The sequence below is a fragment of the Falco rusticolus genome, chromosome 5 (assembly GCF_015220075.1).
Source record: "Falco rusticolus isolate bFalRus1 chromosome 5, bFalRus1.pri, whole genome shotgun sequence".
Taxonomy (NCBI): domain Eukaryota; kingdom Metazoa; phylum Chordata; class Aves; order Falconiformes; family Falconidae; genus Falco; species Falco rusticolus.
Window position 1 is genome coordinate 57,739,858 of NC_051191.1, and position 26,732 is coordinate 57,766,589.

General features: G+C 51.0%; 1 protein-coding gene across 4 annotated transcripts in view; it reads left to right on the forward strand.

Annotated features, from left to right (window-relative positions):
* The first annotated feature begins 263 nt into the window (after positions 1-263).
* Positions 264-26,732, forward strand: part of ELFN2 (extracellular leucine rich repeat and fibronectin type III domain containing 2) — a 53,458-nt gene continuing 26,989 nt past the window's right edge. The window contains exons 1-3 of one of the 4 annotated variants that reach the window (XM_037390394.1): positions 265-1,561; positions 1,744-1,800; positions 17,164-17,344. The gene's annotated coding sequence lies outside the window, so the exon portion shown is untranslated. Of the gene's footprint in view, positions 1,562-1,743; positions 1,801-1,982; positions 2,067-17,163; positions 17,345-26,732 lie in introns of those variants that run through there. The other 3 variants (XM_037390396.1, XM_037390392.1, XM_037390395.1) reach the window with 3 other exon arrangements.

Below are 26,732 nucleotides of genomic sequence, written 5' to 3' on the forward strand. Positions count from 1 at the left end.
TTTCTGAGCAAGATTATATGATGTGGTTGCCTGGAATAGCAGGAGACTGGATTGCACATCCCAGGAAGCCAGCTCCCATCCAACGTCCTATGTTCCTAAGTTTCTATGCAGCTGTTGCATGTCTGCGTGTGTCCAAGTGAGACAGGCAGTCCCTCCACAGCTGCGGTGAGTGCAAGGGATGCATCATGTCCCTTCAGTTGTGGTCTGCGTGTCTGTGCAGGGATTATTTATGTCTAGGTGTCTTGTATGTTTGTGCTTTCTGTGAAGGGGCTGGGGAGTAATTTCTTAAGAGTCAGCCTGTGTTTGGTAAGGTGGTTTCCTAGCGGGTATTGCCTGTGTGCAGTATTTGGGGGCTGAGCTGTGGCTGGGTCCCCAGCACCTGGTGCACATGGATGATTGTTTCTGCCTGTGAGCAGGTTCTCCATCAGTGATGGCATGTGTGGGTTTGTGTGTAGGGAGGTGGAAGGTCTTCCAGTAAGCTGTTTTATGCATGTGAGGGTATGTGGTTGCAGGTGGTTTCTGAGGAGCTGTTGTATTTCTGTGTGTGGTGATTTGGGGAGGTGTGTGAAAGACACTCTCCCCCGAGCAGCTGCATGCATGTGTTTATACGTGGATGAAAGGTTTTCCTCACCTCCTGTTGCATTTTTATGTGTCAATTTTCTCAGCAAATACCGCAGGGGCACATATCGAGGTATAGTTTCCCACAGCTGTTGCACATACCTGTGTCAGTAGGTGTATAGCTGTTGCATGAATATGTGTGTGTATGTAGCTGCTCGGCTTGCTTGTTGCTTGTACCGATATTGTTCCTAGAAGCTGCTGTATTTTCATGTGTGTGTCCTGATTCTGAGAAGCTGTAGCCTCTGTGTGTGTGTGTGTGTGATTCCCCAGCAGCTCTCGCTTGTGTGTGTGTTCCTGGGAAGCTGTTCTATGTTGTGTGTAGCTCTTCAGCAGCTGTTGCAAGGAAATTGTGTCTGTGTGTGTGTGCGGTTCCCCAGCAGCTGTTGCATGTGTGCTCATGTCGCTGGTGGAGGCCCACCCCTTTCCGCCTGCACCCGAGCGGTGGCTGTGGCTGTGCAGGCAAGGAGAGCTCAGAGCTGGCTGCATGGGAGAGGGACCTTCGCCTGTCACAGCCTTCCCAGCTGGGAGAAGCAGTGCCGGCTCTGGTCCCAGAGTCCTATCAGCCGAGCCTGTGGCGAATTAATCACTCGCGTTTTAAATGCCAATACAGCCCTCTCTGCCTTCTTCCCCCAGTGATGCGGATGCGGCGAAGGCAGCAAATCCTCCGGCTGTGCGTGCTCTGCCTGGACTGCTGCTCCATCCCCGCCTGCCGTGCTCGCGTGTGTGCGTGGCTGGGAGTGCTGCCTAGGTGCAGCCGGGAATGAGACAGCTGTGGGGCAGGGGACAGCACAGCTCCAAGCGGTGACACAAGGTGGGGGATACCCCCCCCACACACACATCCGCAGGGCTGCAAGTTGCTTGAAGACAGGGGTCTTTTGTGCCTCCACTTCGCCTCTGTCATGCCCCGTATGGAAACAGGGAGCAGTCGCCCCTCCAGAAGCAGGTATGTGTGCATGTGTGTGCACGTGTGTGACACAATTTTGTGTGCAGTCCTTGTGCAGCTGCCTCGTGTGTCCTCGGCTCCCTGTTGTCATCCCTGTCGCCTCTCGGAGAAGCGGCTGAGATTGGAGGGGGAGGACCGGGGCGGGGGAAGGACAGGATGGATGGATTGCCTTTCTCTTCCAGCCCGTGCATGCACTCCCTGGGGGGTGGATGTCTCTGATCTGAGGATGAAGGCAAGGGGTGAGTGCAAGGGAGATGAGGAAGTGTCCGGGGGATGGGGGGTGGGGTGGGGGGGATAATGCCCACATGGGGTGATGGGAGGGAGAGAGGCTTGGAGACAGGTCCCCCACTCAGAGTGTGTGTGTGTGTGTGTGTGTGTGTGTGTGTGCACGCGCGCGTGTGCACTCACTTAGGATCGGGATGCTGAATAAGTCCAGGGCTTGCTGCATGCAGCTGGGTTTGACTGGTCTGCTTCTATCCAGACCTTGCAAGAGGAGGGGATACATGTATGTGTATGTATATATATGTGTGTGTCTTTGTGTGTGTATACATACGTGTGTATAGGTATAGCTATATGTATATTCCGCCCCCCCCCATACATGCATGTGTATATAGAGCTATAGATACACAGACATATATGTATATTGCCTGTACTTATGGGAGGGAGAAGGAGACAGCCTCATCCCACAGCCCCCTGCTTCCTGCCTCTTTGCAAACTTTGTCGGGGAGCCTTTGCAGACAGTGATGTGTGTGTGTGTCTGGTGTGTGTGTGGTGTGTGAACATTCGCCTGGTTTGGATGCAGGGGAGTGAGTAAATCTCTGCTCTGCTTTTACACTGCTGTGCTGAGAGGCTGACTGGATGCAGAAAAGTCATTGCGTGGTGTCTGTCGGGTGTGTGAGTGTGCATGTGGTGGTGGTGGCTGGATATTTATGTAGGGGCCCAGGACAGCTACTTGAATGCATACGTAAGTGTATATGCATTGCTTGCAGGGTGTCTGCGTGCCCATTTATTCCACCAGAGAAAGCATGCCCACATATTTATGCATAAGGATCCTCCTGCTTTGGGGCATAGGATGGGGGGAGGAGAAGCTGAATGAATGAATGGGAGCAAGAGGAGGGGGAAGGAGGAGGCATGGGGGTGGGGGAAAGACATGAACAGACGCATCCTATTCTCATCCCAGGACAGGCAGGAGTGCACAGCTGCTGCTGTTCCCATTCCAGAGCCTGGATTTGGCTGGGGAAAGGCAGCATGAATCTGCTAATGCTGCAGCAGGCAGCGCATTTGGGAGCTGCTGTTTGCAATGCCGTCTCATATGTCTGCTGGTGTGGCTCCCCCCTAACTCTGTGTGCATGCATGTGAGCACATGTGTGTGTATTGCATGTGTGTATGTGTACGGAGGTGGGGGTGGCTGTGCACAAACAATATGCTTGCAAACATCCTTGCAAGCACCCAGGGAAGGAGGTGCTGGTGATGGGGAGGAGAGCATCGCTCGTGCGCTGCGGGTGTGTGCCTCTTGCAGCCGTGCACAGCCCACGGTCCATTGGCACCCACTCTGGGATCGTGCAAGCATCCGCTGCTGGGGGCCAGTGTGTGCACACACAGTGGGTGCATATATGCAGGCCAGACTTAGGAGCTGTTCCCCCTTCTTTCCCCTAAAGGCTGGAGAGCACAACCTTTCTCCCCACCCTGGAGGTAGGGAGCTATAAACCAAGCTATGGAGCTGGGAGATGATGGCTGAGACTGGGGGGAGGGAGATAAATATTATGTAGGGAGTGGGGAGGAGATGGGGGGTCCATGTCCCTGGAGAGGGCCTAGGGGACTGGGGAACCTGGCTGCATTGCATGCTGTGAGCCAAGGAATTTGTCATGCACTGGGAGGTGGGAGGGAGTGGGAGTGTGTGTGGTGTGGGGGAGCTGGGGTGCAGGGGGAGAAAGGGGGCTGTGCCAGGGTATGGGGGAATTTCTGGTGGCCTGCATCCCTGCCCCCCCCCTCCCCCCCCCCCTCCCCCCCCTCCAGTTCCCACACACACCATCACTTCTGGGTCCCGGGAAGCGCAGCCTGACAGCATCACTAATGTAATATTCAAAGGAAGCTTCATTTGCATGGAGCATGCATTATTAATATATTTAAATACAGCCCCCCTCTTGCCTCCCCCCTCTGTGCAGACAGTACCAGCAGCAGTGAGGAAGCTGCAGGGAGTGGAGGGGTGCCGATGCAGTGCCGGGGGTGAGAAACAGCCACTTCAATCCCACCGATTTCCCAGCCTAAAAACCTTTCCCTCGCACCCAGCCCCTTCCCCACCTGCCATCCTCCTCACCCCATTATTTTCCTTTGGGAACTGGTTGGCTTTCAGGGCATCCAACCCACAAACATGCGGATTTGCTGGTACGAAGCAAGCTGCCTTCATTGCTCTTCCCCCGGCAAAAACTACGACACCAAGGGAAGAACTGTGGATGCGTGGCCTTTCCCTCTCTTCACCCAGCTCCAGGCAAAGTGGGTATTTGGGAATATGCTGTCTGATCCGCTGCGCCAGTGCAAAGCTAAGCTGTGGAGCAGAAGCCGCTTGGAGGGTAGAGAGGGCGTTTGGGAAAGGGGGGCGAATGGAGGTGTAGTTTTTGCTGGGGGGCAGCTTGCGGTTAAAATAGAAAAGGTAAAAATCACAGGCAGAGGGGGAAGGCAGGAGAGAGGGAAGCATAGCTGTGATGGTGTCTGTGATGTTTGTTCCTACCTGGGTCATGTCAGAAGTCAGATGCAGCTCCAGGCAGAGTGCAGCTGGCTTACCTGACCCTGTTAAAGAGCAGTAGAGAGCACTGCTCACCTGGGAAAAAAGCTAGTGGTCACATCAGGGCCTGTTGTAACCTCCCAGTGCTGTCAGCAGCTGTGTCAGAAAATATCAGCACATTCGTTGAGAGAGAGAGAGGTCCGGCTGCTCTCTCCCTCATCCCAAATACTGTGGTTTTTCCCTTGGTCCCCTGTGTCAGCCTCGGCTAAGTTGTTTCTTCTGTTAGTGTAAGGAAGGGCAGAGGACGCGGAAGGAACACCTCTGTCCCCATGCTCTTGTGAGCTGATGAGAGGCACCCTGCTCTGGGAATGGGATGCAACGTCCCCCAAACACACTTGCAGCCCTCACCCATGCCCTGGCACTAGAGTAGGACAGGAGCAGCTTCAGTGCTAAGCAAATGTGCTCCAGGAAAATTGCCTTTCCTGGGAACAGAGGGGCTTTTGCTTTTCTCCTCCACAGAGGCCCAGAGCTGCCCTGAACAGTGAGGGATCCCAGGCTGCCAGCAGGTATGGGGAAAGCTGGAGCTTCCCAGATAGGACTGTGGGTTCTGCTGGTGGGGTTTGTCCAGGTGGGACCTGATGCTGAGTGGCAGTGGGTGTTTGAGCTCTCTTTGGGGTTCTGCAGGGGCAGAGCTGTGTCTTATGTGTTTCCATGTGGGAAAAGGGGTGAGGGAGGACATAGAGTTGAGCCACTGAAGGGAGGCAGGCTGAATGCACGGGAGCCACCTCCCGTGCCAGAGGAGATGAAGTCCTCTTTTTGAGCTGGAAGGGGAGACTGCAAAGCTCAGGGAGCAGACCAAAGTTCTGTGACCCACCTCCAGCCCTTTCTCTCAGTTTCCTGCAGCTGTGAACCAGGCGAAGGTTGTCTTTAAGGTCCCAGATGAATTAAGCTTGGCACTTTGGAGGTGACAATGGCTGTGGGACTGCTGCTGCATGTGCTTCAGTGGCGAGATGGTCTGGCAGCAGTACAGCTTCACTTTAATAGAGCTGCATTTGTGTCCTGGCTTTCCTGTGCTCCCTGGCCTGTGTTAGTTTTGTGGCTTGCTTTGCCGTTCCCTGACCTCCTTTTAAAAGGCTTATAGCAGTTCTTTGGGTCTCCTGGGAGCTCAGGGGTACCTTAGCCATTGCCTGAGATGAACTGCTTTCCACATGGAGAGGACTGACCAAATAATTTTCTGTCACCGAGGAGAAATGGCCTCATTTGCTCAACAGTTGTAAGCCAAGAGGAAACCCAGTTCCAGCTGACCAACTGAGGTACAGAAGGAGAGAAGGGCAGTTATCATGCTTCCCACAGTATTCTAAGGGGTGGGAAACAAGCTGCTAGGAGCCAGGTTGGTGTGAATGACTTGAAGGGCTGGGTTCCTAGATGTTGCCTCTTGCTGGGAGTCTTTCCCATGCAACCCTGGTTTGGGTAGACACAGTGGCTACATGGTGCCTTACAGCATAGCACCAGTTGCCATGGAGATAGGTGCAGGATCAAAACCCAGTAGAAGAGTCTGTCCTGCTGTTGATGGTGAGGCTCATCCATCCTCTGCTGACCCAGCTGATGTGCTGGGGCCATTCCTTCCCATCTGCAGTCACCTCAGGAGTGCCCACCACTCATGAACCTGCTGCTGCTTCTCCCTGGGGAGAGGTTCTGTGTGTTGAGTGTCTTGGGTTGTATCGGTGCCACATGTATGAATTGAGTTAGCTTTCCTGACATCTGTGTACTCAAGTACACTCAGAAACATCAAATCCTGAAGCACAAGGGAGGCCTGATTCATGTTATTTCCAAGGCTTTAGTGAGACCAGTCTGGAAAACCTGGCACTCAAACCTGGGTGCTACGCTAGCTGAAGGAAGGTGATAAATTGGAGGGAATTCAGAGAAGAGCAACAAAAATTATGAAAGGGCTGGAGGGACCCATTTGAGAGGGGAACTTAAAAGAACTAAATATGTAGAGCTTGACTAAATGATGATACGATAACAATTTACCAGTATTTGGGGACTGTAAACACCAAAGAAAGGAGGAGATTATTTAAGGTGGTGAAAGATGGGCAAAGTCAGAGGTATGGGATGAGGCTGAGCAAAGACAATAACATTTGACTGGCTCTGAGGATGCAGTCAAGCTTCCTGGTGTGAGTGATCAGACCAGCTATGAAATAGTCTGGCAGGTTTATGGAGATGCAACCGCTTACAGCAAGGAAACACATGGTAGTGAAAAGGGGTGGAGAGCACAAGCTAGACTCAGCCACTGGTGGAGGTGGAGTGATTTGCAAGACCTCTTCTGCATATGCAGCATTGCCAGGAAAATTTGGGAGACACGTTTGATTGTCTTTCATGTTTTATTGATTCCCTGTCTCACGGCTGGGGAGAACCTGCAGACACTGTTGCTGAGGGAGCAGAGAGGTGGTACAGGGTGAATGAGCAAACAGCCTGATGGAGGTGCAGGACATTATTGCTTCCATCTCCCCATCCTCTCTGGCTGGAGAAGCAATCCTGTAGGAAGTGCCTGTAGGTGAAAAGGGGCTTTGCCACAACAGCTTTCTGGGAGGCTACAGGCTGAACCTGCCAAAGTGAGTGGTTCCCTCTTTCCAGACAAAGATGGCTTGGCATGGGGAATGTGGGGTCAGGAGGATCTGACTTCCCTCCTCTGACTTCCTAGTCACAGATGGTCCAGAATTGGGACAACAAGGTCAGAAGGATTAATACCCCTCCTTTTTTTCCCCATTGCAGTCACAGGCCAGGAAAATTGAGTCAGATCATAATAAAAGGATTAGTGTGAAGAGGCTGCCATGAATAGTGTGATAGACAGGTCAGGGAAATGGAAGGGAAATAAGGGGGCTGGGCCTATTACAGATGGTCTGCTGAAAGGGCTCTGTGTTTATCAACAGGAAAAGAGGATTTGGTCTTAAAAAGTGTGGAACAAGGTATCGAGGGGGCTAGCACTCAAGCACAGACGTTGTGCCCAGCAAGGATCTATACTGAGATGACTGATCGAAATAACCTCAGACCTCCTTCTAGCTTTAGGGCAGAGGGAAAAAAAATCGTTCTTGGAATGGGCTCTGTTTGCTTCCTTGTCCATCCGTCTTCAATATGACCTAATGCACCGAAGTGATATTGTTACTCACAGTCACTATTTGCTCATGACTTCTAGGTCAGCCTGGCTATGGAAAGCCATAGGAATATAAGATGGACCCTACTGAGCCAGGTCCAAGATCCTTCCAGTCCAGTATTTCCAACAATGGCTGAAAGAAGGAAGAGCATAAAGACAGGAAAGCTGCATAGGGGTGCTTCTCAACGCTCTTAGCTTATTTGTCCCATTGTAGATGTGACGTGTGGCTGAGTGACCTTGAGCTAGAAGATCTGTTGTATACTTACATAGGTCTCTATGGATTTGTGTCTTCCCTGAATTTGTCTAGCCAATTTTTGCAGTAAAGTTTTGGCATCCACAAAATCTCAGAGTAGGAAGTTCTGCAGCCTAAACATGCAGCATGCAATGCAAGGCCTCCTGTCATTTGTCTTGAATCTGTTACTTTCTGGTTTAATTTCCTGACCCTTGATTCTTGGGTCGGAAGAGACAGTTAACACCTGTCCCCTCTACCCTTCCTGTGTCATCCATGGTTTTATAGACCTGTCTAATTTTATGGTCTCTATTGTCTCTTTTCCAATAGCCTTCACCTTTCATTTTTCTGCATCCATCAGTTGCCTCTTTCCTGGCTACAGCAGTGCAGCTTTGTAGTGACAGAGGGACATGGGGCATTGCTAAGTGGGAAATGACATCGCAGAGATGAGCTGTGCCAGGTCACACACAGGTGAAGACTTTTGTGTCAACTGCAGGGATATGGTGTAGAAGGAGGCGAAGAAGCTGGGCAAAACCTCTGAAACCAGTTGAGGGTGCCCTTGGCCATCAAGACAGGACTGAGCAGGATCCTAGGAGGCTTGAAAAGATAGGAAGGGGAACTTTGAAGCAGACCTCAGGATGTGGGGATAGCTTCTCTGAGCGTGGGTAGTGGTGGTCAGCATAGGCAGGAATTGGGACTGGTCAATACAGAGGGAGTGAGGGAATTGAAAGGCCAGAGGTGATTGAGATCTGATTGGAGGTCTGACTCAGATAAGCAGATTGATGGTGGGTCAGTCTGTAGACATGAAGGTCTTGGGAAAATATGGCTTGGATATTCTACCGTTGTGATGGGCAGTAGAGGAGAAGGTAAGAGAACACAGGCTGCCTATGAGGAGGCTCTCAGGTCTAAGCACAGCACAGGGATGTCTTGACCCACTTGAAAGAGATACCCAAGAGTCAGCTCCCAGATCAGAACTAGGTTTTTCTATGGCAGACTGAGAGATTCATCAACAAAATTCTTGCTGAAAATAAAGTTTTCACATATTTCGTGGCCAGCTGAGACCCTCAGCAAAGTGATGGAGAAAAGATTATTGAAAAAGAAACATCAGCCATCTTGTGAGTGGTCTTCAAACAGAATAGGTTCAGAGGGAGGAAACAGGCTCATGCCAGGAAGAAAAAGGCCCTGGTGGGGTGCAACAACCTTGTGGTATTGGAGGGCACAGGGAAAGAAGAAGGTGCCTTCAGTAGCCCTTGTTATATTTCCTACAGGGAAAAACTGTTCTGAGTAACCTTTGAATTAAGGGCTGTAGGGGACTGAGGTAAGTGATGGAAAATTTTAGATGCTATCAAATGTGAGCTGGACCAGGACAGGCAGCAGTGGCAGTGAGGGACAGTACTGTCAGCAAGGGGAGGAGATGAAGGGAGATGTTAGGTGTGAAGGAAGGGTCAAGGGGTGAAGGCAGAAAGGCCTGAACAGCATCAGAAGGAGAGACAGTGGTGGCAAGATCTCTGTAGCAGCCATTTACGCCTCAAGATTTCAGTCTGTGCTCCCCACTGGGTACCTCTCATGGGGCAAGGAGCTGTTCTTCAGTTCCAGCAGCCTGTTCCCAGCCTGGTCACACCACGGGACAGTGCAGCTGCCTCGCTCTTCCTTACAAACCAAGGAAGGTCGTGGGATGTGTTGTATCACACCATGTGTGTATAAAGCTCTTCTTCCAGTAGTCAAGTGTGGAGATGGCCAAGGAGAAAGTATTTTTTCTGCCTTCCTTCTCACCTTCTGTCCTTTCCTTTCTTCTGTCTCCTCCCCCATGCTGGTTGTAACCTTTCTTCCCTTCCCTGTCTGCTTACCTAACACCAGCTGCATCCTGTGTATATTTGTTTTCCTTTAATCCATGCAATGGATCAGTGACAGACCCCCACTGTAATATTTTAAATCAAAGCCCTTTATCTTGAATTGAGCAAGGTCAGGAGAAGCTCCTTAAAGCATCAGTTGTATTTTCTATCTCTGCCTCAGAGCAACTTAAAGGATGGCTCAACAGGATTAGTAGAAAGTGCAAGATTGGACAAATGGATTTGGCAGGGGCTGGCTGGTGGGCCTGGGGGAGTGGGAGTTTGCTGTGCTGGGAAGTGGGAGAGCTGGGCTCTGCTCAGGGCCTCTGTTGTTGCCTGCTGCCCACGGTGCCTCTGGGCACGTGAAAGCAGCTGGGCTGATGCTGAGCAGAGTCCTGACACTGCCCTGGGAGAGAGCAGTCTCAGCCTGCAGCACTGTTCTTTGCTAAGCAAGGCTACTTAGCACTGGCTGGGTGCGTTAGGGCCAAGGCACAGGGGATGTCGTTCTGTGCTTCAGGGATCGTTGCCTCAGCACAAGCCGCTCTGCAAAGCCTAGAGGGACATACTGACCACAACAGAGCTATGTACAGCTGGAACAGCATGGGTCAGGCCTCAGGAGCAAGCCAGGACACCATTCCCTGCCGTCGCAGGTCCCTGTGGCAAGCTTCCCACTCCCTCCCCAGCCTGCTGGGTGCTGCCAGAGGTGTGAATTAGCAGTCCAGAGGTGCTGTCGTTAGACTCTGCTTCCTTGGCTTGGCTTCTGCTTCCCTCCTTCCCTGTTTTGTCTTATGCTTTTGCAAGTGTATGTTTTAGAAGAAAGTGTCAGGCTTGCGGGGTGACAGAGGGGCAGCTGGCCACACACAAGCTCTCCTCGCACAGCCTGGCTGGCACACTGTGTAGCCCCGACCAGGCTGCAGCCTTTGCTGCCCCAGCACCTCGCTGCTGCTGGCGGCATCAGTTCTCTCTCCCCTCCTCTCACCTGGGGTGTCTCCTCCTGGGGCATGGTTGGCTCTGTGTGGGATGGGAGAGGGTCTGCACCAGGCTGACCAAGCTGATTTGACCAGCCACCTGTGCACCCAGCCACCAGACTGTCCTGTTCCAAGAGGGACCGATCCCTTCCCCACCACACAGTGAATCTGCACCAAGCAGAAGCCCCAGTCCATTTGTTCTCTGCAAGTGACTGCTTCCCTCCCTCACCTGAACCCCCTCTGTCCCGTACTGTGTTCTCAGTGTACTGGTGTGCTCAGTGGTCAGAAAGGACATTCATGAAGAGCATCTTCCTCAGCTGCATCAGGCTACTACAGCCTCTTCCACATCAGGCAGACACCCCCTCCTTGCACATGGTGTTCACAGGCATACACCCATCATGTGTATGTGCACACATATGGCACCATGCATCGAGCTGTTGAGGGAACAGAAAGTCACACAACCATGACCTTGCTTTCCCAAGCCTCCCAGAAAGATGGTGTGGCTGGATTAACCAGGGACATGACACTCCTCCCCCAGTGCAAAGATTTCCCTCGCAGAACTTGCCATACCATCATCTTTTCATTAGCAGCCTTTCTTCTGAACAGATGAAGGGTCTCTCTGGCACCATCCTCCTGAACCAATCTGAATGTACACCCCAGGGCTCATCTTCAGCCTGGGGCACCCCAGCCCCTCAGCATGTGCTGCCCATGGGGGAAGCTCAGGCCGGTTCCTAACAGAAGAGGATTTGCATGCATGGTGGGGGAGACAGCCTGGCCTGTTTATTCTTAATGTTCCATATTATCTCCATTAATAATGCTACCTCTGCCTCACATGCTAATTAAGGCTCAAGATTGTTAATGTAACAGGGAATTTGGGCAGAGACCACACAAGACTGGCTGGATTAAGTTAACCTTATGGACTGTTAATGGATCTCCTGGAGGGGAATTTCTGCCTAATGAGAATCTAGCTTGAATGCTAATCAGGGGCTCGCTCTCTGCATGTCCAGCTCTCCGCATGTCCAGCGGAGTCAGGAAAGCTGGTGAGGCTGCAGGGCAGGACACGGGGGAGGCATCAGCAGGAGCTGCTGGTGAAGCCGAGAAGGAAAGAGAAGAGTGCAGGGCTGAAGGGAAAGACCTCGAGGAGAGGGAAGAACTGGGGTGAGTGAAGTAGTGATGCTGGTGGTGCTGCACAGGGGAGAGCCCCTAACAGGTGCTGAGGCTGGCCCCACACTCTTTGTGGTGAGCCTTTAAATATTAACAGAAAGGGCTATTTCCCCTGGTTGTGATTGCCAGCAGTGAAAAGGTCACCCAAACTGCTTTAGCCATGAGCAGGGCTCCTCTCTAGGGAAAAAAATCCTGGGACGATCCTGGCCTGGCTCCTGGAGACCTGCACCGTGGGTTGTGGCTGCTGCTGCCTTGCAGATCAGAGCACTGGATTTGCCCAGCCTGTTTTGTTGTACGGTGTGGGGAAAATGTCGGGGAAGGGATCTAGCACTTTACACACTCTATGTGTAAAGAGTGCACTGCCTTGCTGGTGAGCAACAAGGTGAAAGGCTGGGTTTCTGTTCAGAAGAAACCTAGGGATAAGTTAAAGGGGACAAAATTGAGCTTAGAAGGTAGGCTTTCAGTGTATAGGGCTGGGTAAAGTTTGGGGGTATCAGGGATTCAGTACTGCAGTTGAGGCAAAACAGATGAAGCTCAAGTGTTAGGCTGCTTTTTCAAGGCAAAACTGTATGATGCTGGTCTGTATGAAACTGGGTCTTGCTGGGAGCCTGTGAAGCCTTCCAGGGAATGACTGCATATTTTCACATCAGGTTCCTGTGTGCTAGTTTTGCTCTCCAGAGGGAATAGGTGCGGAGTAGGATACAGGGCAAAAGCAAAGCCTGAAATGGAGGGCAGTTGTTTGCATTTCAGTCTGGGGAGTTGAGTAATTTAGATCAGCCCCAGAAAGGGTAGGGTGTCTGGGAGGAAGGTAGTGATCTTCAGAATTGGTTAAAGAAATAAAGAAATGGTTTTGGGGTTTTGTCTTGCTCAAGTCCCACTGCCCCAGAAGATGCTCCAACTGGGCAGGCTCTGTGCTTTGGATCTGAGCCTGAAGGTTACTCAGTACGTATGGGATCTGGCCTGAAGTTTAGCCTTCTGATGTGGGAGCAATGACAGAGCAGCTAAGTCGTGTTGCTTTGGCTCCAGAACTGTGAGTTTTAGCTGTGCTAACTTCAAGCTGTGCGAAAGGTTTCTTACACCAAACCCAGCTGTAGGTGATTCTGGCCGGGGAACTGAAAGTCAGACAGGTATCACTGTAGCTGCAGGAGCCTCTGTATATCCCCGGCTATAGGGACAGCCGTCTCCTGTCTCCTAACTCTGTTACCTTGAGCTGCCTTACCTGAGCTGTGTCAGCTTTAGATGGTCCACAGCATGGATGTGAGCCATGAATCTGGTTTGTAGTTTGGGGTTGAGATTTGTGGATTTGGGTGAAATTTTGTGGGTTTGTGATGCAGTTCCTGGGGTTTGGAAATGGGTGACAAGGACATGGAATGGTAATAGATCCAGTTCAGGTTGTCCAGTGAGGTTTTTCTTCACTTTCTGGCTCTTGGTATGGGAAGATACCAGGGAACTGCAAGGAAAGGAGTTCCCTTGCTGTGTGGTGGTGTGTGGGAGTTGGTTCCCAGGGCAGAGTATGCTGCTGCCAGTAGCGAGGGGAACTGAGGGAAGGTGAGAAAGGAAAAGCAGAGACCAGGAGGAGAGGCAGTGCAGGAGCCAGACAGACTGTTCCACTCAGGTTGGGATCCTGTCCCTGCAAACCTGCATGCACCCAGGGGCACACGCAGCACCATAGTTTTGTGCTATACTCATAGCATTGCTTTCACAAGGATGCTCACGCTGCAGGTGTGCAGTAACACACTGGTGTCACACAGAGGCGTAAATGCTGCCACACAAGCAACAAGACAACTCACAGAGGACACATTGCTCCCTATGACACCTCACAAATGCACTGTTGTTTTCAGCAAAGAACAGATTTGTACACATATGCACTGTTCACCCTATAGTACAGCACTTGGATGCACAGATGTAACATACACATTTCCTACATTGATACTGGGAGTCCTCTACCCACAGCAGACATACACAACAGCAACACACAGATGCTCACCAGATGCCACACATTCCTGCACGCTCATGTGCACACATGACACACGTTGTCCATGTTGCCCCCTTTCAGCATTATCCTATGCAGAGGGACTCACTTGTGGCAACACTGAGAGACACATGTGTTTTTGTGTCTTCCAGGTGTCCTTGCTTGCCAGCACAAAACTGGCAGGTGAAGGTGAGGCAAAATGCATCACTTTGTGATGAACGAGGTGAACATTGCACCAATATACACATGTAAACATGCTTACACATTCCCCTTGGCTCCTGTTTGCCTTGCTTTCTCGCTCCCTTTTGCTTTGTTTAGCCAGTCCCATTCCCCTAAAGCACAGGGGGAGATAGTCTGGAGTTCAGTGTAGGATGATGGGTCCCTTTTCCACTAGTGGCTCTCTTCAGCTGCTTAGCTCAGTGCTAAGTGTGTCAGAGATGAAGATTCTCCTTGCCTATCCACACAAGACACCTCCGTGTTACTTCTCAGCACCTATTAGAAATCCTGAATCCAAAAGCCTCTTTAAATTGCCCTTATGACCGTATTTTAACCCACGTAGCACTTCAGGCCATGGTGGCTTTTCCAGGTTCAGCAGCATCTGTTAGCTTTGACCAAATGAGGCAACTGCACCTCCACTCTGCTCTGTACAAATGCTGCCGAGGTCCAAAAGACTCTCTCACTTGTCCCCTCTCAGCCTGCATTATTCATCTCCTGTAATGCAAAATGGATGTTTGTGGGAAGAGGCATGCAGGTACAATTGAGCATAGTGCCAAGGAACAGACGTTCCTAGCAAGCTGAAATTGCCTGGGTGCATGGGGAAGTTTAGCTGAGAGAGAGGAAATTTTTACTCCTTTAAAGTACTTCTGAAAAGTGAATGGTGGTGATGGTGATGGTGGAGGGAGAGAGGAAGAGGGGGTAGTTTGGAGGGGTTGAGATGGTGGCAGGTGGAGCTTCCCCACATGTTTCTCCTGGCTCCTTTTGTACTGCCACACAAACGTGTGTGGTCCATGTGTGGGGAGTGGGAGTACTTGGGAGGAAGGTGTGGAGTAGGTGGCTTTGGGGAGTGGAAAGTCTGTGTGCCTGAGTAACGGTGGGGAAGGTGTACTTGCATGAACTAGGAAGGGGGTTGGGGGGTGTTTGGTGAAGAGCTGTGGAAGCCGGGTGCTGGGGCAGGCAATGTCTGGGAGGGCAGGGAGCTCCTGGATGAGGCTATTGCAATGTATGTTTCACTTGCACATGACTTAACACTGAGGTGTGGCTGTATGTGCTTGAAGCCCGTGGCCATCCAAAAGCACAGGACAAGAGCTTGCGGGACTCCCTCTGTTTTCCCTCCGTGTGGCTGGGGCTAGACCTGACCGCAACTCCAGCGCTCCCTGTGCCCAAGTCACCCCCATGCCAGCCCCTTTGTGTCTGTGGGCTCTTTTTGTACCTGTGCCAGTACCCACTGCTCCAGTGGTTCCAGTACAGACCCCTGCACCAAGTGCCTGCTGTTGCACCAACAGCCCAGCTGCTCTTCCCCCCTGGAAACCCCATGCTTTCCCATCCATGCCTCTCCCATTTCTCTGGGGCATGAAGGTACATGTGCTTGCCCTGATGCCGAACCCTGATCACTCTCTGTCATCTGCTAGCAGTATCATGCTGTGACACTACAGAGCTTGTTAAACAAGTCTGGCACAGGGCTCACTGTGCCATCCCTGGTGCCGGGCCGATTTCCTCTCTTTCTTTCACCCCTTCTTACCCACCTCTTACATCTTGTCTCTCCTGGGGCCTGGGGAAGCTGGTACCTTCCTGCCCAAATCTCTGCTTCCTGAGGGTTTATGCACTTTGCTTAGGTTTTGCAGTCACATCCCCTGATGCCCCTATCAGCCAATTCCAGAGCACTTGGGGCTGGTGGGACCTTGCACTCTTTGTTGCATGCAAATTATGCACATCTAATACCAGAAGAAAGGAGGAAAGGGGAAGGGACGAGTGTGGATGCTTTTACAGGCTTTCTGCTCTGGAGACTTTGCCCTCAGAAGCTGCAATACGTGTCTGCAGACAGATATACGGGCTTTGCTGGAAGATGGTAGAATGGGCAGAACTAGAGAAAGTGCAAAAAAAGGGAAGATCTCAGAGATGGAGGCAGTTTAAGCAGCATTGGTGTGGCGGTGGTAGGTGTGTGTGTGTGTGTGTGCCCCCGTGTAGTTGCACAGAATAATACAGCTGTCTCCAAAGTGAGTTCCACCTTCATAACTTTCCAGAGCGGCATTTTTTTCTGTGAGTGATGCTGGCTGCCTGCATTTCATGTGTAGTTTGTTTGTCTGCCGGTGTTGGATGCTGATGAGTTTTGTGTTTTCCATGTGACAGAATATGGCTGGTATTTGATGATGCTGGGGCTAGCGTTTAGGATCCAGAAGGATGGTATGCCTCTGTGTGGGCTGAGTTAGGTAGGTAACAGTATCTGATGTGATCAGTTTGTATGCTGCAGGCAATTTGTAAGTACAGTATATTTATCTGTGATATGCAGCCAGTGGTGCTTGCTTGACTTATGTTCCTAAGTGCATGAGGATGTTTTATACGCTTTTGTTTTCTTATAGATCTCTGCTTTGTGATATGCTGGTGTGCTGTTTGCACTGATACAGGCGTGTGTGTGTGTGTGTATGTGGCACTTTTTCTGGTCTTTGATATGGAGGTAGGCTTAGTAAATTATGTGCATTTGTGCAGTGACAGTTCTTATAACTAGTCAGGTGTTTGTGTGTGGTAGATACGTTCAGATATTCAGCATGCATTTGTGCAGTGGTCAGTATTCACTGTGCTGTATATAGACATTTTGGCTGTGTACTCATGAGTGGTGGAACAGGCTGGGTGGAGTTGATGTGGTTGTGTGATGGTTGTCTGAAATATCTTGTATGCATGTTAATACAGCTGTGCAGCCTCATGGGTGCAGGATGTATGTGATGAAGGGAAGCACTTCATCCTTTGGAAGGACTCTGAATTTTTAGGGGATGTATGCAAGGGCATGCACATGAGGGTATGAAAAGGCCAGGGGTGTGTGTGTGCATGTGTGTGTGTACAGCATTCTTGCAGGGGGGTGTGCCTGGGTGATGTGAGCAGGGCTGGGAGGCAGCATGTCTGGTGCGTGCGGCCGTGTGTGTAGGCGCACTTCACCTTCTCACAGCGCGGCTCTGTCAGCACCTTGCCCTGCACTGGGCCAGGTGCTGTCTCCTTTCTGTGTGCAGTGGTACAGCTAGGCTCTTAGCATACAGGCCATCCTCTTTCCATCCTTTAAGTCTCTTTCCATCCGTCCGTCTGTCTGCTCTGATGCCCGTGTCCAGTTGTCTGTTCCCATAATCGCCGATAAGCCCTGACTAGCTCACACCCCATACTGCCTGTGGACTCAGCAGCTGTGCATCTCTCCGTCCCTCCCACACACACACATTCACACACACACCCTGGATCTTCATCTGTGGTATATTCAGTTGCCATTGGAAACCTAAGAAAGAAGTGAATCTACCCTCCAAGTCTTAAGCTGGTGGTTTTTTTTCCTTTTTTTTTTTTTTTTTTTGCCCTCCCCTTTCCTCCTTACAGAAGGCAAAGTCGCTCACAATGAATCCATGGCAGCTTCGATCGAACGGTGAGCTGGAGCACCTACTCACAGGCCACTCCTTGATGTGACTGAAGAGAGGCCTTTCCCAGCGCTCAGCAAGGAGAGCAAAGCCCTGGATATACCTCCCGCACCCGCGGGCACCCCCAGCACAGGCACCGCGAGGTAAGCCAACCTCGGCACCTATGTCCATGCACCTCTCTCCATCCCTCCCTCCCGCTCATTGCTTGTTCCCCAGAGGTGCGAGGGAGGGGAAAGGCAGGGGTTTCTGCTACGCTGTGAGCAAAATCTAGGCTTTTATCAGCTCCCCCCCCATAACGGAGAGCTGCTGCGTCCCCTCCAACCCCCTTTCCTTGCAGCTCTGCATACGTGTGCAGGGAGGGGTTGCTTGCAGAGCAGCAGGGGGAAGCGCTGCGGGTCCCCTGCTCACAATCCCTAGTGCGTTCCTCTCCTTTCCCATCCCTCCCTTGGCACCCACCTGTCTGCTCTTCTCCCTGTGGCATTTCCACCCCCCCCCCCCCCCGCCCTGTTTCTCCGGAGAAGGGGCAGGCAGGCTGACGCTGCTGCAGCGGAGCAGCAGTCTGGCTTGGCCAGCAGCACGGCTGGGCTCTGCGGCCCTGGCCTGGGTCCCCTCGGGGATGCAGCTTCCAGCAGGGCAAGAGTGGACATCATGTTACTGGGAGTGGGGCATGCAGTGGGGGGCTTCCACACCCCGCCCCCTTTCCTCCTCTCACAGATATTTTGGGTATCCCGATTCCCCACGGAGGGTGCTGGCCTCTATTTCCTAGTCAGGTACCTCCTCTGAATGCCCAGCCCAGCCCGGCACAGCTTTTGGGGTGATGGGCAGGCTCTTTGTCACTGCTTATCTGCTGTCCCCTGGTGCTCCTGCCTGGCTGGAAGGGATGTTTTCCTGCCGGAGACAGTGTGTTTCATAAGCTCGGAACACCGTGTGCCCTGCACAGGCAGCGAAGGGGCCCGGTGCTAAGCCTGACCCATTTTGGGGCACAAAGCTCCTGGGAGCACCTGAAAGGGCCTCCCGCCGCCTGGGGCTGCCCTCCGTGCCCCTTTCCCCAGCTCCTCTGCAGGGAAGGCAGGAAGATCAGCTGAGCTGTTTCCATGCCATGTCTCTGTGCTGCTGAAGCTGCTGTAGCATGGGGATAGGAGGGAAGTGGGGAGCAGCTGTTTCTCCCATTGCCTGGGCAGGCCCAGATGTGCTGCTGGCCCTTGAGGAGCGTGAACGTGCCTGGAGGTGTTTTTTTCCTAGAACAAGACTCTAAAGCAATAAGCTGCTGGCAGGGCAGCAGTCAGAGGGCATCCTCAGAGGAGTGGATTTTAGAGGGGAGGTTTGGGGGTTTGCACCTGTCAGACTGTGGTTTCAGGCTCTGCACAGACTCTGGCAGACACTGAAGTTCTCTGAGTCAGGTTTTGGGGCTGCTGCATTTCTGTGAGGGGAAGTGGCTGGCAGGGCCTGTGCTTCTTTGCAGCCCTGGCAGTGGTGCTGGTGTGGTATCCCCTGAAGGAGGTGATGGGTTGCTCCCCTCCTGCCCAGGTCCCACCTGGTGAAGCTGGCAAGGAGGATACGCCTTCCAGTGCATCTCCCTGCTGCCACAGCAGGACCCTGCCATCAGTATTCCCTGGCTGCAGTTCCTCAGTCCCCTTTCTCTGCCTACCCCTGCACTTACCCTTCCACCTGAACTGCTGCCTTCAACTTCTGTCAGGTGATGCCGGATGGTTTTCTTCCTCTTTTGGGGTACCTCTGAGCCCTGCTTTTCCCCCTTTCAACAGCACCCCTTCCTCACTCCCTTTGCAGTGCTTCCCATCCCTTGTGACACCCCAGTGCATGCCATGCTGGGCAGGAACCGCTTTGGGCAGCCTCGGGAAGGGCTGACGTTCCCCGGCGGAATTATTTCTGGATGTTGCTGCCAGCTGACAATACTGCGAAGTGATCTTTTCCCCTGTGGTTTGCACCCTCTGGTGTGCGCGACCGCATGTGTGTTGCAGGTGTTGGAGTGACTGTAGCATTGTTGATGTGTCACTCTTCCTCTTGGCCAGGGCCTGGCAGGGAGTGTGACCATGCAGTTGCACTCAGTTTCATTACTAGGGAGTTTGCAGAAAGAAAGCTCTTCCTGGATGGAGCTTCTGAAGCCATTTGGCATTGCTTAAATTCCTCAGCCCTCTCAGGACATGGCCTTGGCACTTGCTCAGGGTGGACAAGACAATAAATTCAGCTCTAGGGAGCTTGGTACTGGGTCAAAACTGCTGTGGCTACATGGTAGAAAATGCTGATCCAGTATGAACTCACTCTGCTGCTTCAGATTTGTTTAGAAAACAATGTTGGCTTAACTCTGCACTGGCAATGTTTATGTTGCGTTGGGTATTATCTGTCTGCACAACTCTAGCTTGATGCTGGCTCAAGTGTTGTTTGTCCTTCCACATCTGGCACGCACTCCGGATCATGTGTGCTCTGGCTAATTTGACAGATGCAACTGTATGCTGCAGCCAGCCTGCTTCAGTCCCTCCTGTCAGGCAAGCTGGTTTGAAAGAAGGTTGAATTACAGTCTCAGCAGGGAGCAAGCCATGTCCCACACCAGGCAGCTGCCCTCCTCTTTCAGGAGTTATAACGACCGTGGTCTCTCAGGTGCCTTAAGAAGTGATGCATGGCAAGGCAGAAACCCAGCTCTCTGTAGCTCCATCTCTCCTAGTGCCCTCCCAGCTCTGGGGAGATCCTAGAGAGACAAGTATGTTCTCTGGCTGGTGGCCACCTCTCGGTCTGGCTCTCCTCAAGGGTTTTTGAGTGGTGTCTTGCACACTGCTTGCTGCCCTGGAGTGTGTGTGTGGGGGGATGAGAGGATGACACCAGCTGGGAGGAGGGCAGGCATTGCACTGAAGAGGGAGGGAAGGGTTGTCTCAGCAGGACAATGTTGCTCTCCAGCCCTGATCACTTCACGGCCCCATGGCTGTTGCAGAAGGCCCAGGAGAGTTACCATTCCTCATAGGCTCATGCTGGCAAAAAACTGGGTTGCACCATGGGTGGGAGCCAAGATAGCCCCATTGGAGGCGGGGGCTGATTTGGGACAGAGCAAGAATGCAAACCCTTACTTGCTGGACTGCAGGGACTGTTTCCAGATCTGTCACTCAGGTGCTTGTGTTGCTGAGGGAGGTAGTTCTGTTTGCATGGAGAGCGGAAAGAGCAGGAAGGTGGTTAAGGGTGGCTTGCCTTATGCTTGGGTGTGGACATGTGCAAGTCTCTGGTGGTAAGGAGGAGTGTTTGCTGTCTGGGTTTTGCAGACTTTACTTTAAAGCCCAGCAAGATGAACTTTTGGGTGTTGAAGCCAAGTGACACTGCCTACAAACCCTTGTTTCTAACATCTTCTGAATCTTAATCCCAGCAAGGCCCCCATGCTGTGCCTCGGTTTCCCCTACCTTTACAGGGGGCAGGCTGTAGCCACAAACACCGAGGGAGAGGAGGTGGAAGGGAAGGAGCTATGTGAAGGCATGCATACCGTTTGCACGGTGCTTCAGGCTGCACAGAGGGATGCTGTGGGGAAAGAGAGGTGCAGCCTGTGGACTCTGCTGTCATGGCTGTGTGCTGACGTTTGCAGTGGGCTGGATGCTGGAGGGGAATCCGTAATGACCAGGGTGCTGTGTGCCAGGGCTGAGGCAGTGTTTCACTCAAGCCTCTGTTTGTTTGCGAAGAGAAAGGGAGTTTGTGGCTTGTCACTTGGGAAACAGAGTGGGGATTCAGCAGCGGAGGGCAGGCTTCTTGGCTGGGCCTCCCCAAGCAGCCACACCATGTGTCTGTGTGTGTTTCAGGGGAGCAAAGGGGACCCTGGTACAGGCTATGACTGGTGAACGGCAATCCCAGTCCTCCGTCATTTCACCTCCCCCTTGTACCCTCTGCACAGCCACTGCTGAATGGCCAAGGACAGCCCTGAGATGCACATACGTCAGACCCATGCGTGTGAGGAGAGGGAGAGGAGTAAAAGCCTTGCTAGAAGAGCATCTGGGCTACCTCCCTACCTGGCTTAGCCCTCATGTGGTAGCACAGCATCTGTGTGGGTGTCCATGCTCCTTCATCCCAGCCCAAGTGGGCACCTTCAGCAGGGTTGTGCCTGGTGTGTGGGGCCAGGTCACAGGCTATGGAGTCATGCTGGGCTAACTTGAGGGATAACGACTTCTTCCTTCCTTGAGCTTCTCCCCTGCCTCACCCCTGCTGTGCATCTTCATGTGTGAGTCCTGCTTCGTTTCCTGGAAGTGGAGACCTGCAGGCAGTGGAGGGGAGGTGTTGCAGAGGAAAAGGGGACTGCAGGGCACATAGGGGTATGGAGGGGATGAAAACACTATGAAAGAGGGAAGACCTAAGAGAAAAAGGACAGAAGCAGCAAAGGAAGAGAGGAGTGGAGCGGGAGGCAGGAAGAGAGAAGCATGTCTCTGCAGTGCGAATGTGGTGTAGAAGTCTCTTGTATAGATATTACAGGCTAGAGTTCCACCTCACAACGTTTGTACTGGGTACAGATGTTGTCTGAGAAGCTGTGACAGGAGGACCAGCTCTGCACAGGGGGCTGCTCATCTCTCATCTACCTCCTTAACCCAGGGAATAACCAGTCAGATATTCCCTTCTGCTCTCAGCTGTCTTCTCCTGTGCATGTTCCTCTGCTCCTGATATGGAGGAGGGATCATGGCTGAGAAATGCCTCCCCATGTCCTCTGTCTTCCTGGCCCTGGCCCTGCGAAGCCAGAGGAGGTGAGTGCACTGCCCAGCACTGCTGGGAATTGCTTTGCTATGTACTGGAGGGATGTTGGTGAGGTCTTAAGAGGGAGCCACAGGCTTGCCTTTAGGACTGCTCCCCAGAAATACTTACAGCCACATTGCCTCACATAGGACGCGTCCACAGGGAATGAATTCAACATGCTACACGAGGCAGAATTTTCCCTACAATTGCCCCGTCGACACGTCCCAGAAGAACTGAATAGCAGCAATTAGAAAAAAGGGATTTATGGAAGTTTCTCTTCCTCTTTTACGAAATATACTTGAGTATGTATCCATCATATAAGGTAGGCATGCCAGGTCTGTCATAGGTTAGGTAGATGTCATACAGATGTTTTGAGTGTCATTTTTGATAGGAGGGTGGCAGTTTTCAGAAGCTGGAATGCCAGCGTTGGCTTGCAGGTCAACGTATACCCACAACCGGTCATGTGTTCACTGTGACACAAATCTGTGGATGTGTCTCGCCCATCTTGAGCATCCTCCCTCTTGCAGGACCAATGGGCCATGTGGCTTGGAGTCAGTGGCATATTAGGGCCATCAGGCCATGCCCTGATCTGAACTCACATGCCTTTTAAAGCCAGCCAGCATGGTGAGAGCTGTGCAGAACCAGCCCTGCACAAAGAGAGAAACACTCATATAATGGGGCTACTTGTTTGAGTTCTGCAGCATTTCCCATTGTGTTTCATGTCTTGAGGCTGATGCAGTTGAAAGGCAATCAATGGAGCTAACAGCCCAGCATTGTTCTGCTCACCTTCTGATTTACTTCTTTTCATCCACGCTGGGTTTCATCTCCTCCCAGGTTCATGCATCCCCTAGCACTGAGGTCACTTTCTTTTTATTGCACCTTAGGCTGGATATAATCAAGCTAGCTCCATTCCTGCCCTGGATCTTCTGGGGTCAAGATGGAAATCACTGTTCAGCAAGAGACCCAAACAAATGAGCAAAACTAGCCTGGTTGGTCAGAACAGGGTGGAAGTTATCCAAGAAAACTCGCACTGATCAATTCCAGTCACCTCCTGTGTTTAAAGTGACTCAGTATCTCCATTTTTAGGATGTTGCTGGGGAGCTGAATTTTCTTATGATTTCTGTTCTTCAGCCATCCTTACCAACGGTGTTTGTGAGATTCTTTTCCTGTATCTGCTTAGATGAGGAACTGTTGGAAACCATGCTGGTAGAATAATGGGTGCTGGGACAAAGCCAATCATAAAACAACCAAAACCCACTGAAAAAAAATCACAAAACCGACCCCCCTGCCCCCCTTTCCCTGAACAATAAGTTATCAAGTCCAGATGGTTAAATCCCAGAGTTTGGAAGGAGCTTAAGTGATTGAGCTGCTAACAAAAATATGCAATCTCTTGTGGAAAAAAAAAAAAAAAAGCTACTGATTCAGGGAATTGGAGAAGACCAAATGTTGTACCTATATTTAAAAATGGGCTCCAGTGATGATCCAGGGAATTAAAGATCAGTAAGCTTTGCATCTGTATCTGGTAAACTGGTGGGAATTATAATTAAAAGGCAGTGCTTGAAGACATCTGGAAGATTGTGGTCTGATAGGGCCTAACCATCATGGGTTTGGCACAAAGAAAACTGCATCTTGCTGGTCTCCTACAACTCATTGAATGTGTCAATAAAGCAGTGGATAAGGGAGAACCAATTAATGCTATGTATTTTGACTTCCCAAAGGCTTTTGAAAGATCCTGCACAAGAGCTACTAAAGAAGCTAAGTAGTCAGGGAAAGACAAAATATTGACATAGATCAAAAACTGAGTAGGAGACTGAAAGAATGAGGGGATTAAACAGTCAAGTTTCACCATGGCAAAAGGTTAACGTGGCCTCCAGGTTCTCTTCTAAATCCCATGTGGTTTATTGTATTGTTTAATGACTTGGAAAGGTGGGAGAAGTATGCTATATGAAAATCTGCAGATGAGACAAAGTTATTAAGTTGGCTGTGGCCAGAAAGGGCTGTGAGAAATGCTGAGGAAAGAGAGCTAAGCTAGATGAATGTGCTGCACTCTCATGAATGAAACTCAGCACTGATATGTGCAAATTCATGTGTGTTGCAGGGCAGGTTTGCAACCCCTTAGATACTCCAAGTGGTACTGAGCGAAGGGTATCAGCCAAATTTAAGTGTGGGCAGATATCAGGGACTCTTTGCAGAGCTCTGCCCTGTGTTGTGCTGCGGAGGCAGTGAGCATAGAGTACCCTGGAAGAGATGCGAGGCTCTTGTTACACCTGTGGTGCTGCCTCATTTGGAATTGCATGCTGAACCAGGGTCAGCCTGTTTCCAAAGGGATGATGGAGAATTAAAGGGGCTCTGAGATGAGACAGAAAGCCTGTGAACATACCCAAGTGAAGAGATGGAGGAGACAGGTGTTGCCAGTGTTAGACAGCAGACTGGGAGTGGATGTTGGAAATAGACTTACAAGACTTAGGAGTACATCTGTCCCTTCTTTCCTCACCACAAGGGATTGAGGGAAGGCACAGTAAAATTCAAATGCATGGGATTCAGGTTCATGAGGTTGGACTGTAGAGCTCTAAGTCATGAGATTTTGTCGGGATGAAGGATTTAGAAAGGTTCATTGCAGGCTTGTGTATTTTTGCGGAGAGCAGGAATACATAAATGAGCTATTCCTAGGAATGAGCCCAGTATTGTAGCCTGAACCTTCAGATTCTGTCTTCAGAGCCTATATTAACCTGCAACTCATAACAGCAAATAAGAAAATGAAGATAGGAGCACATTATTGTTCACCTGTCTGCTTTGAGGTTTTTCCACCTTTTCCCCCCAAAATCTGCCAATATCTTTCACAAGAGTCAGTGTGGACATCTCTCTGATCCGAAATGGTTGTTCCCCAGCATGAAGCTTACCTTAATAACACCTGCTGGGACATGAGCAGTGAAATTCTGGTCATGTCCCAATTCTTCCCAGCATCACCTGGGTTCAGGAGGATCTTGAAGCTTAGGAAAGAATGGGGCTAGATTCTCTTGTAACATCAACTGGCATAATCACGTTCAAGTCAATAGTAAGAAGCAGGGTTTTCAGCCTCTGAGTCTGAACTCAGTTCCAGTGAAAACCAAACAATACACACACACATACATATAAAAAATGCAAACCCACCTAAACCCTTGAAATTGTCTGAGATCAGAAACCTAACCTGGAAAGTTCCCAGACATTCCTGGGAAATTGCCCGTGCTTTCACATCCCGCCTGAGCTGTGGGAATCAGCGCCAGGATAACAGAATATTGCAGCCTTTCCATTTGCCAGGCCAAGCTGGAGCCCAGAATTAAAACCTGCTGGGGCTGAAGGGAGAAGAGAAATCCCTGAGCCTATAGAAACTCTGAAACCTTATTTGATTATTTCCTCCTCTCCTCAGTGTAAGGAGCTGAGTCTATAAACATCTACCCCCTGCCCTACAGTGTTCCCTACCCAGGAGCATGGTCCAGTTAGTTGTTTGTTTTTTTTTTTTTTATTGAGTATATGATATATGGTCCTGAAGTCATTAACAGCTTGGCTAACTGAGTCTGTTCACAGAGTTTGATTTCTAGCTATCTGTGTGTAGTACACACAAATCTCAGACTCCTTGTAATTATGTCTCCTTCCTGGGCATCCCACGAGGTGTGAGTGGAGTGACTCTTTGCACAGGGAAATGTTTTTAAGCCAGGAAAACAAACACTGAGGATCATCTCTACATGCCACTCTGCTGGATCTCTGAGCTATCTTGTATTCTTAGAGCTGTGATTTGTTTTGGTGGGTAGCTCAGAGCTACACCCACTACAGCTGGTGTGGATAGAGTGGGAGCAGCCAGGCTCAGGCTCATGTGCCGGTGCCAGCGGACCTGGGGTCAGTATCACACCTTTCCACAGGGTTAAAAGCTCCTGTACGGCTGGAGGGATCTTTGGCAGTGTTTCAAAGCAGACATCATCACAGCCACTGCAAACCTCTGGGGTGGAAGCAACATCTCCAGCACCTCTCCTGGAATCCAGAGGCTGGGGACTGCGGGGGCTGAGAGACGCTGACGTCACCCCTGCTGCGTGCCAGCAACCCCAAGGCTTTGGAGATGGCTTGATCACCACTAGTCTATTATAGCACCTAAAAAGACCTCTGGGATCGAAAGATGATTGCATCTCTCTGCTCTATTACAGCAACCAATGAACCTCCAGGGCCAAAGGATAAATGCACCATCTCTGGAGTATTATAGCATTTAGAAACCTCGCTCACTGACTCACAGCTCTCTTCTCCCCTCCACCACCACCACCCTCAAGTCGTCTCGGCATCCAGCCACCTTATCTACTGAGGTGTAGCTGGATAATCCCTGTGCTTTTACACAGCTGGCTGTGTGCAGCGCTGAGATGAGACCACACTACCTTTTCACTTGTTACGGTACTGAGGAACATCAGTGTTGTGATGCATTTGCTGCACTTTGCACTATGAGTGCAGCAAGGGACCACTGCAATAGACCATTTCTACCCTTAATACAGCATCTGTGAACCTCTGGTGCTGCTCTGCTGTGGCAGATGATCTACTCTTGCCTATTACAGGGTGGGGGCTCTTCTCACACTGTTACAAATCTTTCGGAAGACAGCTGAGTATCTGGGAATGGCTGTGTCATATCAGCAACTGGAGCTTACTGATGGCAAGGGGGATACTTTGAGTGTCCGGTCAGTGATCCTGGCATTTAGAAAGCATAAATTAATTTCTTAGACACCCCAGAGAGGTGGAGTTCTGTCATGTTACAAACCTGACTTGTAGATTCTGGGGAAAATCCTAAAAGCTTTTGGTAATAGAGGT